The following is a 12,529-nucleotide window of genomic DNA, read 5'->3' as shown; positions in this document are numbered from 1 at the left end:
AAAGACAACACAACACATGAGTTATGAGAAAATATTTGCAAAACATATCCAGGATGTATGAATAACTTATAGCTCAATAATAAAAAAGATAACTCAAATTTAAAAATGGGCAAAGGATTGAAAACCACAATAAGATACCCCTTCATACCCACTAGGATGGTCCTCATAAAAGCCCAGACAATAGCAAATTGCCAAATATGTAGAGAAATTGGAGCCCTCATACATTGCTAGTGGGGGTGCAGAATGGTGTGTCCACTTTGAAACACAGGTCAGCAGTTCCTCAAAAGATTAATCATAGAGTTACTATATTACCCAGCAATTCTCCTAGCTAGACACCCAAAAGAAATGAATAAATATGTCTACAGAAATTTGTACCTGAATATTCACAATAGTATTGTTTAAAATAGCCTAAATGTTCTCATAAATGAATAAATGAAATGATCTACCCATAGAATGCAGTATTACTTGGCAGTAAGAAGAGAAAATTCTGACACATGCTATAACAAAGGATAAATCTTGAGAACAAGCTAAATGAAAGAAATGAGTCACAAAGGGCCATATATTTTATAATTACACTCATATAAATGTCTGGGATATTGAAATCTATATATAGAGTCGGAAAGTAGATTAGTGGTTGCCTAAGGCTGGAGCAGTTGGTAGAAGTGGGGTGGGGAATGGGAATGACTGTTAATTGTTACAAAGTCTCTTTTTGGGGGTAATTATAATGTTCTAAACTAGATTGTGGTGTTAGTTGCACATTTCTGCGAATATACTAAAAACAGTTCAATGATGTACTTTAAAGAAATAAATTACATTGCACTGAATTACATCTCATTAGAACCGAGCTGGGGGAGCCACACATGGCAGGGCCTGGGCAGCCAGAGCTCTTCCCTGTTTCTCAGAGGCCTCCCATCTTCACCCAGGCTGTCTGATCCTGTCCTGGGCTGGGGAGGGAGGAGGGAAACTTTGTCAGGAATAAACTTCACTCTGCGGAGAAAACAAAACACAACAAAACCAGCTTCTGCACATAGGTGGAACAGAATATACTGGCTGAATTCCACTGATTTGGAGACCATTAGGCACAGTTTATGAAACTAAAATTTTTCCTCAGGAAAGCTGAACTTTGGAGTGGAGGGGACAGGGAAAAAAATGAAAAAGAAATTCCAAATAGCTCAAACAGCCTGGCAAGAGGATTGTCTTGGAGGAAGTACATGGAATTAAGAATTAAGGTGCTTAATGGCTGAAGGCGATGAGGGAGAGAAGTCTAAAATGGGGGTGAATGTTTGCAAAATAAGCTTCCCAAAGTCTCTCGAAACCGAGTTTTTAGAGGGAAGAGAAATGAATCCTTTGCCTTGGAGAACATGGTGCTGAGTCTGAGAGAAGAAGCATGCAAGGGGAGTGAAAGTGCAATTTCTGCTCCCACACTGGGGCGTTTCTTCTGGGTCCCTTTTCATCTAGATTTGCGTCTAGATGGGTATGGCCATCTCTGTGGCCTCTTCACAAAAATAGGAGCCGCTTTAGAAGGGGGGTGCTGTCAGAAAATTCCTGGGAGACTTGTTGACATAATACTCATAAATACATTTGAGAAACTGCGTTTCATCAGCCACACTCTGAGCACCCGGGGACAAACTATGGATAGATGTTGTGCAAATGTTTGGCAGAACTATGGACTTTCCTTACTTTTAGGCGTATCTGTGGCTTTTTGATGCTGTAAACAACTGACACAGCCACGGAGGAGTAGTGTATCTGAAATTGTTTATACAAAAGAATTCCATCTGTCAGTCTGTTTACAGTTTACATGTGAATGGGCAAAACCTTCATAATGAGGGACCCAGCAAAAAACAAAAACAAAACAAAACACAAAAAGCCCCCAAAAAACCCAAATCTGGGATATGCTGCAAATGTTTCAATAGAGTATATTGAAAGTTTTCCTCCTCCACTAAGAGTCATTTGCTTAGAAATTATGTTCCTTGATGATTCTGTGGTAATTCAATGTTCCTGAAAGTCAAAGATGGGACAATCTGGGCTTGCCTTTCGTGTCTTCTATGTCAAGGCTCTGCAGAGCTCCCCAAAGCTGGGCAAGAGAATTGGCCCAGAAAAGTGTTTCCTGAGAGGCAAGGTCAGATGCTGACCCCGGCACCCAGAGGACGCCCTTTTTCAGAACATCAAAATATCTTCACTATGAAAGATACTATGAATCTCTCTGTAAGGGAGTCCTGCTTAACTTGATCTTTTCTCCTTCTTATTCCTGTTCAAGTAACATTTGGCTAAAATTTGCAGGCCTTACCATCTGCCATCTAAGCACTTCATTTGGTAGACAGCGCCAAGGACATAGACGCAGAAGAAAACATTAACAGAACAGCAGGAGTGCTTGTGCCCTGACTTAGCAACGTTGTCCAAGTTTTCCTTTTGAAGAACACATCCTTTTAAGCTGTTTTATAGTTGCTAAATGTGGACTATCATGATCTCAAACTTCATTTGGTAGTGATTTTTTTAAAAATTAAGGCTTTCGGTGAATGATATTTACAGGCTTTCAATTTTTCAAATTTGTTTAATCTCATAGTTCCTAATCGTAATCATTTGAGCTCAGGAAAAAAAGGTCATCAAAGAAGTAATCTTTCCTGAGAAATGAAACACAGGGGCCAGCCTGCCTTTAAGTCACCTTTAGAATGATTTATCTCTACATATCATATCATATCATATCATATCATATCATCATATAATATCATATGTATCTGTCTCCTTTTTTTTCTTTTGGCCTTTCTGTAGATCCTTTACATATAGTTGAAAACCTTCCTTAGTGATATTTTCCAGCATGTTAATGTGTCTACCAGCAGGGCATCTTTCCTAGCACCTAATCTAATACCCATGTATTGCATATTCAGTCTATATTCTTTTACTTCTTTTTTAACAATATGAAACTATTTTTAAAAGTAATTTAATTCACATTATTTCAGATCTTCCTTTTTCATCAAATTGCAGCCTTATGATCTACCGATCATTAGTCCTTAACTTCACAGCATCACTGACATAGGAGATTTAGGCAGATAAATCTTATTCATGACAATGAGTATTTTTTTCCTGGAAATATTCCTTGAACTGATTGGGCTGTTAGATAAAATATTTTTATCTTCCTCTACTCCCCCTTTCTGTCTTCTCTCTTCTTTCCCTTACCTTTCCTTTCTTCTCCTTTTATTTCCTTTCTCTCCACGACTTCTTCCCACTCTTCTTTCATTTCTCCCCTTTTCAATTATATATTGAGTCTCTATCATGTGCTTGTTGTCCATGAGAAATTCAGAGACAAACCCAACCAAAGCTACAGTCAAGAGATTCCCTGTCTGACAAATTAGACATTCAAGAACATCAGTGATTGGAACAGCATAAGTGCATCCATAAGTTCTATCCATGGAAGGGGCACTTAATTCAACCAAGGTTAGGTGGGACTTCTAAGAGGTGGTGACCTTTTAAGGGATAGTTGTAGGAAGAATAGAAATTGGCCAGGCAGATGAGGTTGGGAACAGAGTCCTTTTCAAAAAGCACAGCACAAAAAACAAAACAAAACAAAACAAAAAACAAAAAGCATAGCACTTTCTGAAACCCTAAAGCAAGAAACATAATTTTCCTCTTTCTTCTGATTGCCATTAAGGCAGTGTTTACTGAGAACAGTCTTTAGCCTTTATATTATATAAAATATACCTTACTTCTATCCACAATCTAGAGCCTTTCAAGGTATATTCTGAGTTATTGTAGGTCACTAGCCTCAGAATAAAGGAAAAGAGGCGAAGTGGGGTAGAAGAAAGGAAAGGAGAGCAAGGAAAAGGAAACACATGCTTAACAAGGAATTTTAAAAAATCTGGCATCCTTGATTGGTTAAAACTGAGCTCAATAAACTCTCTCCTAATGGTTTATCCCTGATCTCTCGCTACTTAAGTGGGTGGCATCATCATCCCTATTGGGCCAACTAGTAATTGGGAGCCATCTATGACTTCTTTCTCACTGAGGAGTTCTACCCTATTGCTCCATCACAAATCCTACCAATTTTGCCTCCTATATTTATTTCAAATCTCTCTTCTCAGGCCAATCCTGTTACCACTTCTTCACCCTCTCACATGGATTCCTCTGAGAACCTCCCGACTGTTCTTTTTGTTTCAATCTTTGCTCTCTTTTAGACCATCCTTCCATCCTTTGCATAAAACCCCTCATTGCTTACAGCAGGGTTTCCTAATCCTTTCTGATTTATTTCTCCTTTTAAAATTATAGAAGCTCTTGATCTTCCTTGGATTTTATTTTTATGATTTTGTACTGTGTGCAGTATATAATGAAAGCTATTTTATGTAGATCAAAAATTATTTTAGATTATTTTATTATTAATTTTATTTTGAATCCAGTGTCAATAAGAATTGTTAACAGACCCATTTTGCTTGTTCCTCGTTTCACAATATTGTGATGCATATTTCATTTTCTTTCAATAAATTATGTAGTAAAAGGATGATATAAGATAAATACACTGAAAATATCATTGTATTTGGGTATGAGGACACATGCAGGAAAATGTATGTTGACATTTATTTAATGGCATAAAAATAGACAAAAATTCTTTTATTATCTGATGTTTGTAATTCTTGCCTTTGGTGCTTTAAGAGCTTAACTGCTTTTATTTTATGTATTTCCTGTTTTCTTTCTAAATCTAAGTCCAGGAAGCTGCTATATGCAACTTGCTTCGGCACAAATAATACATTTCAAATATGGATGGTCTTTATTGCTAATAAATAAAAGCTAAATCAGTTAATAATTTTTTAAAGACTTTATTTATTTATTCATTCATGAGAGACAAAGAGAGAGAGGTAGAGACACAGGCAGAGGGAGAAGCAGGCTCCCCACAGGGAGCCCGATGTGGGACTCAATCCTGGGACTCCAGGATCACACCCTGAGCCAAAGGCATCAACCGCTGAACCACCCAGGCATCCCTAAATCGGTTAATAATTGTCACTATTTTTTTTTTGTACTTTTGGTTGTTGAAGTACCAGGGATTTCTTCATATATACCATAAAGATCATGATGAAATGAATGGACTTTGTGATTAAGATAATATTGAGATGAATTTTCAAAGTTATTATTTTTATGCTCCTTATTACTATTATAATTCCAACATCAGCATTCCTTATGCTTTTGAATTTTAACTAGAGATCAATTATGAGCATATGGATTATCCATATAAAGTACAAACATATGATTTTTAAAAATTAGAAATTCTAAGAGGCTAAGATCCATGCTGCCCCTCATCCCTGCAGTGTCAGAGCTATAAGAATAATAATGGCTAACATTTTTTAGTGCTTTCATGGACTAGTTCAATTATTGCTCATAGTTATCTCAAAAAGAAGTATAATGGTTATTGGCATTTTGCAAACAAAAAAAGAGAGATTCAGAGAAGTTATCTGAAATTACACACCTAGTAAGCTGTGTTCACACAGCTGTGTGATAGAGCTGTGTTCCTAGTTTGATTCTAGAGCCCCCATTCTTAACCATTTTATTTTATTGCCACCTGCTGAGTAAATTTTAAGCAGGTTTACTTGATACATACTTGGATTCTCTCTTTTTAAAAAAGATTTTCTTTATTTTTTTTTTGAGAGAGGGAAAACATTTGTGCATGTGGGAGGGAGAGGGAGAGAGAATCTCAAGCATACTCCATGCTTGAGCATGGAGCTGACACTGGGCTCGATCTCATGACCCTGAGATCATGACCTGAGTGGAAACCGAGTCAGTCCCTTAACCGACTGAGTCACCCAGGTGCCCCAGTATACTTGGCATCTCTTGATGATCTCTGCTTAAAAGAAAAAAAAAGAATCAGTTTATTTTCTAATTCAAAATAAAAAGCTGGAGGAGAAAATTGCCACCATTAACATTAACTCATTCTTTTTACATCTTTGCTTAGCTCCCCTCTCTGGTTTTGCTCATACTATACTTTCTGCCTGGCATGCCCTTGTTTCCTGCCTTGGCTTGGCTGACTCATTCTTTAAGATCCAACCTTTCAGCTTCCTTCCTCATCTACTCTCACCCGGGTTAGGTGGCCTTTCTCCCATAGCACCCTTTCCTTGCTTGTGGTAGATTTTCTCTAGTCAACTGGGCACCACCACCACTACCACCACCACCACCAGCACCACCACCACCACCACCACCACCACCACTGCCCCTCTTGTCTAAGGTTGGGAATTATATTTACTAGAACCACTTCCCCATATAGCTCTAGATTTACTTTTGCCACTGAGAGGATGTTCTGTGAGATTTAGGAGTGGAGGTAAAGTGGGGATCACTGTTCTCAGTGGGTGTGGGTCAGGCATGGCAGTTTCCTAGACCTCTCCTTGAGCTCATACTTTATGGCTGCATGGGCTTCACATGCTTTCCTGTAAGCTCCCCCTCTGCAGACTTCCAGAGAGCTCTGGTTTCTCCAACACATTCCTGTGCCCAGCTTGGTCTTCACCATCAATCTTTGACCTTTAGGAGCAGCTTTCCTGGTGTCTGCTCTCCCAGCTCTTCCAGCCGGCCTGTGGTCCCCTGATTTTACATGACATCTTTTATATAGAGAGAGTGGCTTCTGTTTCCTGTCCAAATTTTGGCTGATGAGCCATTCTTGCCATTTTTCCTCTCCCATTGAATTTAATAACCTTTAATCACACATGACTGTCTCCCCAGCCAGACCTAGGTGCTCTAAAGGTTGGATCATATTTCAGTACCAAACACCTGGCATGGTATATAGCAGACCCTCAATAAATATTTGACTGATAAAGAGACTTAGCTTTGGGAGACCTCAGTTACTTTAAGGAGCAGAAGGTACATATTTGGGGGTCACCAATGGAGTAAGTCTTCCCAACGGGTGACATATGCAGACATAAGGGACAGAAGGAGAGAAAGAAAATAAGGCAAAGGGAACAGAGAAAGCTCAGGAGAGTGACGTCAGAGCAAGGGAGTGAGGGCAGTGAAGAGAGAGGGAACAGAATAGGAAGAGGAAAGGCATGGGTGGCCGGGTATACTGTTATTGGCTCTGGGCTGGGAACTTGGTCACCCTGGAATTGAAGTATCTCACCTGGAGTGGCTGCCGTTTCCTTCACAATCCGGTCCCGGAGAAGAATTTGACTTTTCATCTTTCAGATTCTGCCAAGGGCAAGAGCCAAGCTGTATGGAAGCATCCAAATATCAAAGCTAGCCAATCCTGGGGTACCACAGTGATCTTTCTGTTCTTGGGAATAGTCAGAGGCAGAGCCCTGCAGGGCAAGCCATCAGCTTGGAAGATACACATTCAGGTGTCCCCAAAGGGGTAGGAGGAGGCAAGATCCTAAGGCAAAACTTTATAAAGAATAGGTTCCATTTCTAAATTTTCTTTAATCTTAGACCAATAAGTTCAAGTAAGTTTTTTTTTCTTCAGTTGTTTAGTAATAAGGAACATTTTAATACTGGGAGCTGGTGAGATTAGAATGTTTTCAGCCAAAAATGCTACAGGATTTTTTCAAGGGGCATTTTGTTAAGCTATTTATTCATTATCAAGATTTAAGTTTCCATGACCTGAGTTCTCACTACTGAAAAAAATAGATCAACTGTGTTCTTTTACAATTTTAATCATTTGTGCAGACTTCTTGATGCCTCACTAAACGAGCTCCCCTCATGATAAAAGAGAACCAGAAAATGGGTTTTTCTTTGCTTGTTTTGCACAATATACATAGCTACTGTCTTCCTTTCCCCATCCTTTGCTCCATTTTCTAAGGGGAATATAAAAAAATCAACTATCAAACAGATAGCAAGTTGAAATTTTTAAATCAGGATACATTTAAATTTAAATAAATGGTTTGCAGCAATGTAGTTTACTTAATTTTTTTAAATTTAAATTCAATTTGCCAATATATAGTATAACACTCAGTGTTCATCTCATCATGCACCCTCCTTAATGCCCGTCACTCAGTTACTTCTATCCCCTTTAATTATCTTTACAGTCAAGAATTGTGTGTCCCTCAATCCCCTAGGAATATGTCATCTGCAGTAAAGGTTTCTCACTAACGTTGCTTTTACATGAAAGACAATAAAATTACTTTAAAACTAACTTTGTTTATAATTTTTATGAGGTATCCTGGAGAGTTTAAGAGATTGGATGCAAAGTGTTTATGTGTACATGTCACTGCTATGTTAAAAAACACTGTGTATTTAATTTTAGAAATGAAAATAATTCTCAAATAGCACAGAGGAGTGAAAACCAATAGGAAAAGTAAAGGTGTTAGATAGTGAATAGGGAGTAAGAAGAATGGGGTAGGAGGACATGACTGGGGTGGGATGCTGGTGGGGGAGATGAATAAATGGAATGCTTATATTTCTATTTTATTAAAATTTGCTCTGGGTCCTGGTCTTCCTAACATGTCCACAAATGCTAATTCAACATTAAAAGTAAATCAATTCGTTTCTAAAACGTCCTTCCGGGGCAAGACAGCAGGTTTGCCCACTCGGAAGCCCAGAAGAAGATCCTGTGTGTGTCCAGCCCTGGGGTTGCTGCTCCTTCCTTCGGGGGAGAAGCTGGGCTCTGGGAGCCTGCAGACACCCTTAGGCTGGACACTTGCAGTCAGTGCTGTGCAGGAAGGGAGGTGCGGCTGCAGGAACCAGAGCTCTCTGGTGTGAGTTATGAGCTTTCAGGGATGGATGGATGGTCTTGGGGGGAGGGGGGCAGGGTGTACTCGCTGGGGGCAAAGAGGAGGAGGGACAAGGTGAACTTTCCTATACTCAGCATGAGCTGAGAATCTTCCACTGCAAACATCTGTGCTCTTGGGCCTCCTCTCTCCCTGCCATTCCAGGAGTGCTGGGCCACAGCTTTGCCTCCTCCTGGCCACGACCCTCCAAAGCACACTCATCAGAAAAACACAGCCGGGGTGCATTACATCAGCACAGGGTGGGGCCCGGAGAACAAAACAGCCCCTCACTGCTTCGAGTGGGAATGATTCAATTCCATTCAGGAATGGGTCAAGGGGGAAAATCCACAGTTCAAACCTAATAATTTTTGCCTCTTGTTTACGAAAGAGTTTGAAATGTGAGTGAGGTAGAGAGCCAGAGCTGTTACAGTCTTCTGCTTTAAAGGTGCCTTTTCTGAGGATCCCTTTGATATTCCTTTGGACTGCTTTTGCTTTTCTATATTCATCTTAAAAAAAAAAAACAACAAAAAACTGCTTTAGTTTTTAATAGTCCTTGTCATGATGCAAAGGGCCAGACTCCAGCTGTTCTTCCCAAACCTCTGGGAGAGGCCTGGTTACATCTCGTTCTCGTAAATCTTGAATCCAGTTCTAGCAAGTCTTTAAGCCTGACCCTGACATGCCCAGGCAATGGATGATTAGAAACAGGAGAGGCAGAAAAGTCCAGTGCCAAGTTGTGTCCACTTAAAAAACACATCATCTGGCAACGACCATGTCAGCATGTGGAGGGAAGTGGCACATGTCTGTACGAAGCACAGCAAGGTGATACTTTTACAGTTTTACTTTTATATTTTTATACGACTTTACCAAGAAGACCAGAGTCAGGACAAGGCTGCTGATTTGCTGACAATATCTGGGCCCACTGAGAGAGGCTTTTGTTATCGATAAAAGTATATTTACCTATGTTTTGTGACAGAGGTAGAATTTAATAGATATGAAAGAAATTATTTATCAATATCTATTTCTCTATCTACATCAATATATACCATCTATTAATATCAATTGTTATAATTTATTAATATAAAATGTCCATTGATATTAGTTATTCAGTATTTAGTGAAGTTAAAATTTAATTAATAATTGAATGGTCACCCAAATCCTTGGGTGGAGCTACATGACTCATTCTGGTCAATGCACTTTGAGTGAAATGATGTATGTCAGTTCCTGGCTGAGGGAGTTACAAGCTCTTACTTAACCCTTGCACTCCCTTTTATTCCCTTACTTCAGCCAAGGAGACTGCATGTGAATCTAGTGGAGCTGCCTGATAGAAGCAGGTGACCCTGAACCACCATGGGAAGAAAATTTCCTATGGAACATCTTCAAAACCTAAATGGACTGTATGAGCAAGAAATACATTTTCATATGTAAGCCGTTTAGATTTTTAGTTTTATTTGTTACTGCAGCATAACCTAGTCTATTCTAGCAAATACATCCTTCACCAGCATCTCTCTGATGCAGGAGAAAAGCTGTGCCAAGTGGGGAAATTAAGTAAAATACACAGTTATATAGGTCACATCTTCAGATCATCAAATATCTGATGGGGTAGTTAGTAAAGGGACACTGGGGAAGAGCCCATGAGAAGAAGATGGCACCATCCCAATAGGTCTGATGTAGTGGAAAAGTGGAATATTAAGACATTTTGCTATGCAGTGTTTAAAGGATTAGTCATAAATTGTCAAGAGGTAAATTGATACAACATTTTCAGAAGGCACATTGACAACATATATGAACAATTAAATTGTGCAGATACTTTGGCTCATGAATTTCATTCATTCTAGAGAATGAATCTTCAGAAATAGAGAAGTGTGAAAATGTATGTGTTCAAGGATGTTTATTGCAAAACTGGTGGGAAATTATAAACTTCCTAAATATCCAACAATAGGGAATTGTTCAAATAGCCAATTGTTTCATTTCTGCCTTAGAATATTATGTAGGTGTAACAACAAAGAGATAGAGATTTGCATATCGACATGGAGTAGTCACTCACTGCAGTAAGCAGCTTTTGAGATGATTCCCAGTGATTCCTGCCTCCTGGTATTTATGCCCTGGTTTAATCCTCTTCCTTTGGGTGTGGGTTGGGTCTAGTGATTTGCCTCTCATGAATAGATATGGCAAAAGTAATGCGGTGACACTTTTGAGATTAGGTTAAAAAGAGAGTAGCTTCTGCCTTATTGTCTTTTGCTCTCTTGCTTGCATGCTCTTAGGGAAGTCAGCTGTCATTTTTGCAAGCTGACTTCTTGTAATATTGTGATTTAGAATAAGAAATATATGTTTGGGCTTCATCCCCATTCCTCACACAGAGCTCTTAAAACCATTGGAATTTCCTAAATGATTAGAGTGACAAAGGTGTCCTGGGTAATACAAGGATGGGGCCTGGTTGCCAGGGGACCCAACTATATGATTAGAGGCTTGGGACTTCTAGGGAGGGGAAAGGGGCTGGAAATTGACTCAATTGTCAATGGCCAATGATTTAATCATTCGCAACTATGTAATGAAGCCTCCATGAAACCCCAAAAGGATGGGTTTGGAGAGCTTCCAGATTGGCAAACATGTCGAAATTCAGGGAGTATGGTCCTCACCCTTTCCCACGTATCTTGCCCTGTGCATCTCTTCCATCTGGCTATTCCTGAATTCTATCTTTTTATAATAAACCAGTAATCTAGTAAGTAAAGTGTTTCTCTGAATTTTGTGAGTGGCTCTAGCAAAGTAATTTTTTTTTTAATTTATCCAGATTCAGCTTTATTCTGAATTAACCATCTATCAAGGATACATGTCAAAAGACTAGAAAAAGATGAAGGAGCCAATCAAAAAAAAGTTCCCTGGCAAGTGGGAAGGACAGCATATGGTTAGGAGCCCTGTTTAGGGAAGGAAATGTTGTCCAGGTCATGGATGCCATTTTTGTCAATGATTCAAACACTGAAGGTTGACAGGTTCAGGATGAAGCATTTCTGGAGCTCCTCCAGACATTTCCTAAGGAGCTCCACGGCCCTCTCCAGAGAGATGGTTGGTGTGTAGTATCGGTCCAGGATACTGAGAGTCAGGAAAGCACCATAGCCATGGGCTGCAAAAGGGGCCTTGGCCAAGGCTGCCAAGTAGTCCATGTAGTAGAGCGCTGGACCCTCATGCTCATCGTAGCCAGCCAGGAGGAGGTTGACATGATACGGGGTCCGACTCCGAAGACAGTCAGCCAAGTTTCAGCGCGTGAAATTAGCTGCTGCTGTGGGAGACAATTCGTAACCATTTCACATCTTATAAAGTTGCACATTTTTCTGAATATATTCTGCAAACTGTACAGTGTCTCCAGGCTCTCCAACACATAGGAGTAAGATTTTTTCACTCATCTTAAACATCTTGTCATGACCATCCTTCATCTGGACAATACTGCTTGGCGGCCACCTGGTCGGAGGCGACGAGGACGTAGTCGGGGCCCTGGATGCCGATGAGGTACTCCATGGCGTTGGAGGCGACGGCCCGGCGTGCTGGGCTCCCCTGCGGCTTCTGGCCTCCTCTAGCAAATTAATTAAACCCAAAGAGGGGGTTATTTGAACCTACAACCTAGGGACACCTGAGTGGCTCAGTGGTTAAGCACCTACCTTTGGTTCAGGGTGTGATCCTGGAGTCCTGGAATCGAGTCCCACATCAGGCTCCCTGCATGGAGCCTGCTTCTCCCCCTGCCTGTGTCTCTGCCTCTCCCTTTCTGTATCTCTCACGAATAAATAAATAAAATCTTAAAAAAAAAAAGAACCTAGAATCTATGGCCAGTGGGTCAGGGAAACAGGTGACAAACCTGGACTTGCGATTGGCATCTG

At 40.1% G+C, this 12,529-nt stretch overlaps 1 pseudogene; it reads right to left on the bottom strand.

The window, feature by feature from the left end:
- Positions 1–11,490: 11,490 nt before the first annotated feature.
- On the bottom strand, positions 11,491–12,173 carry LOC129496256 (proteasome subunit beta type-2-like; annotated as a pseudogene).
- Between the last annotated feature and the right edge of the window lie 356 nt (positions 12,174–12,529).

Source organism: Nyctereutes procyonoides, unplaced genomic scaffold, assembly GCF_905146905.1.
Source record: "Nyctereutes procyonoides isolate TBG_1078 unplaced genomic scaffold, NYPRO_anot_genome, whole genome shotgun sequence".
NCBI lineage: Eukaryota > Metazoa > Chordata > Mammalia > Carnivora > Canidae > Nyctereutes > Nyctereutes procyonoides.
The sequence above is the reverse complement of the archived record's forward strand: the minus strand, read 5'-3'. Positions and strand labels throughout refer to the sequence as shown.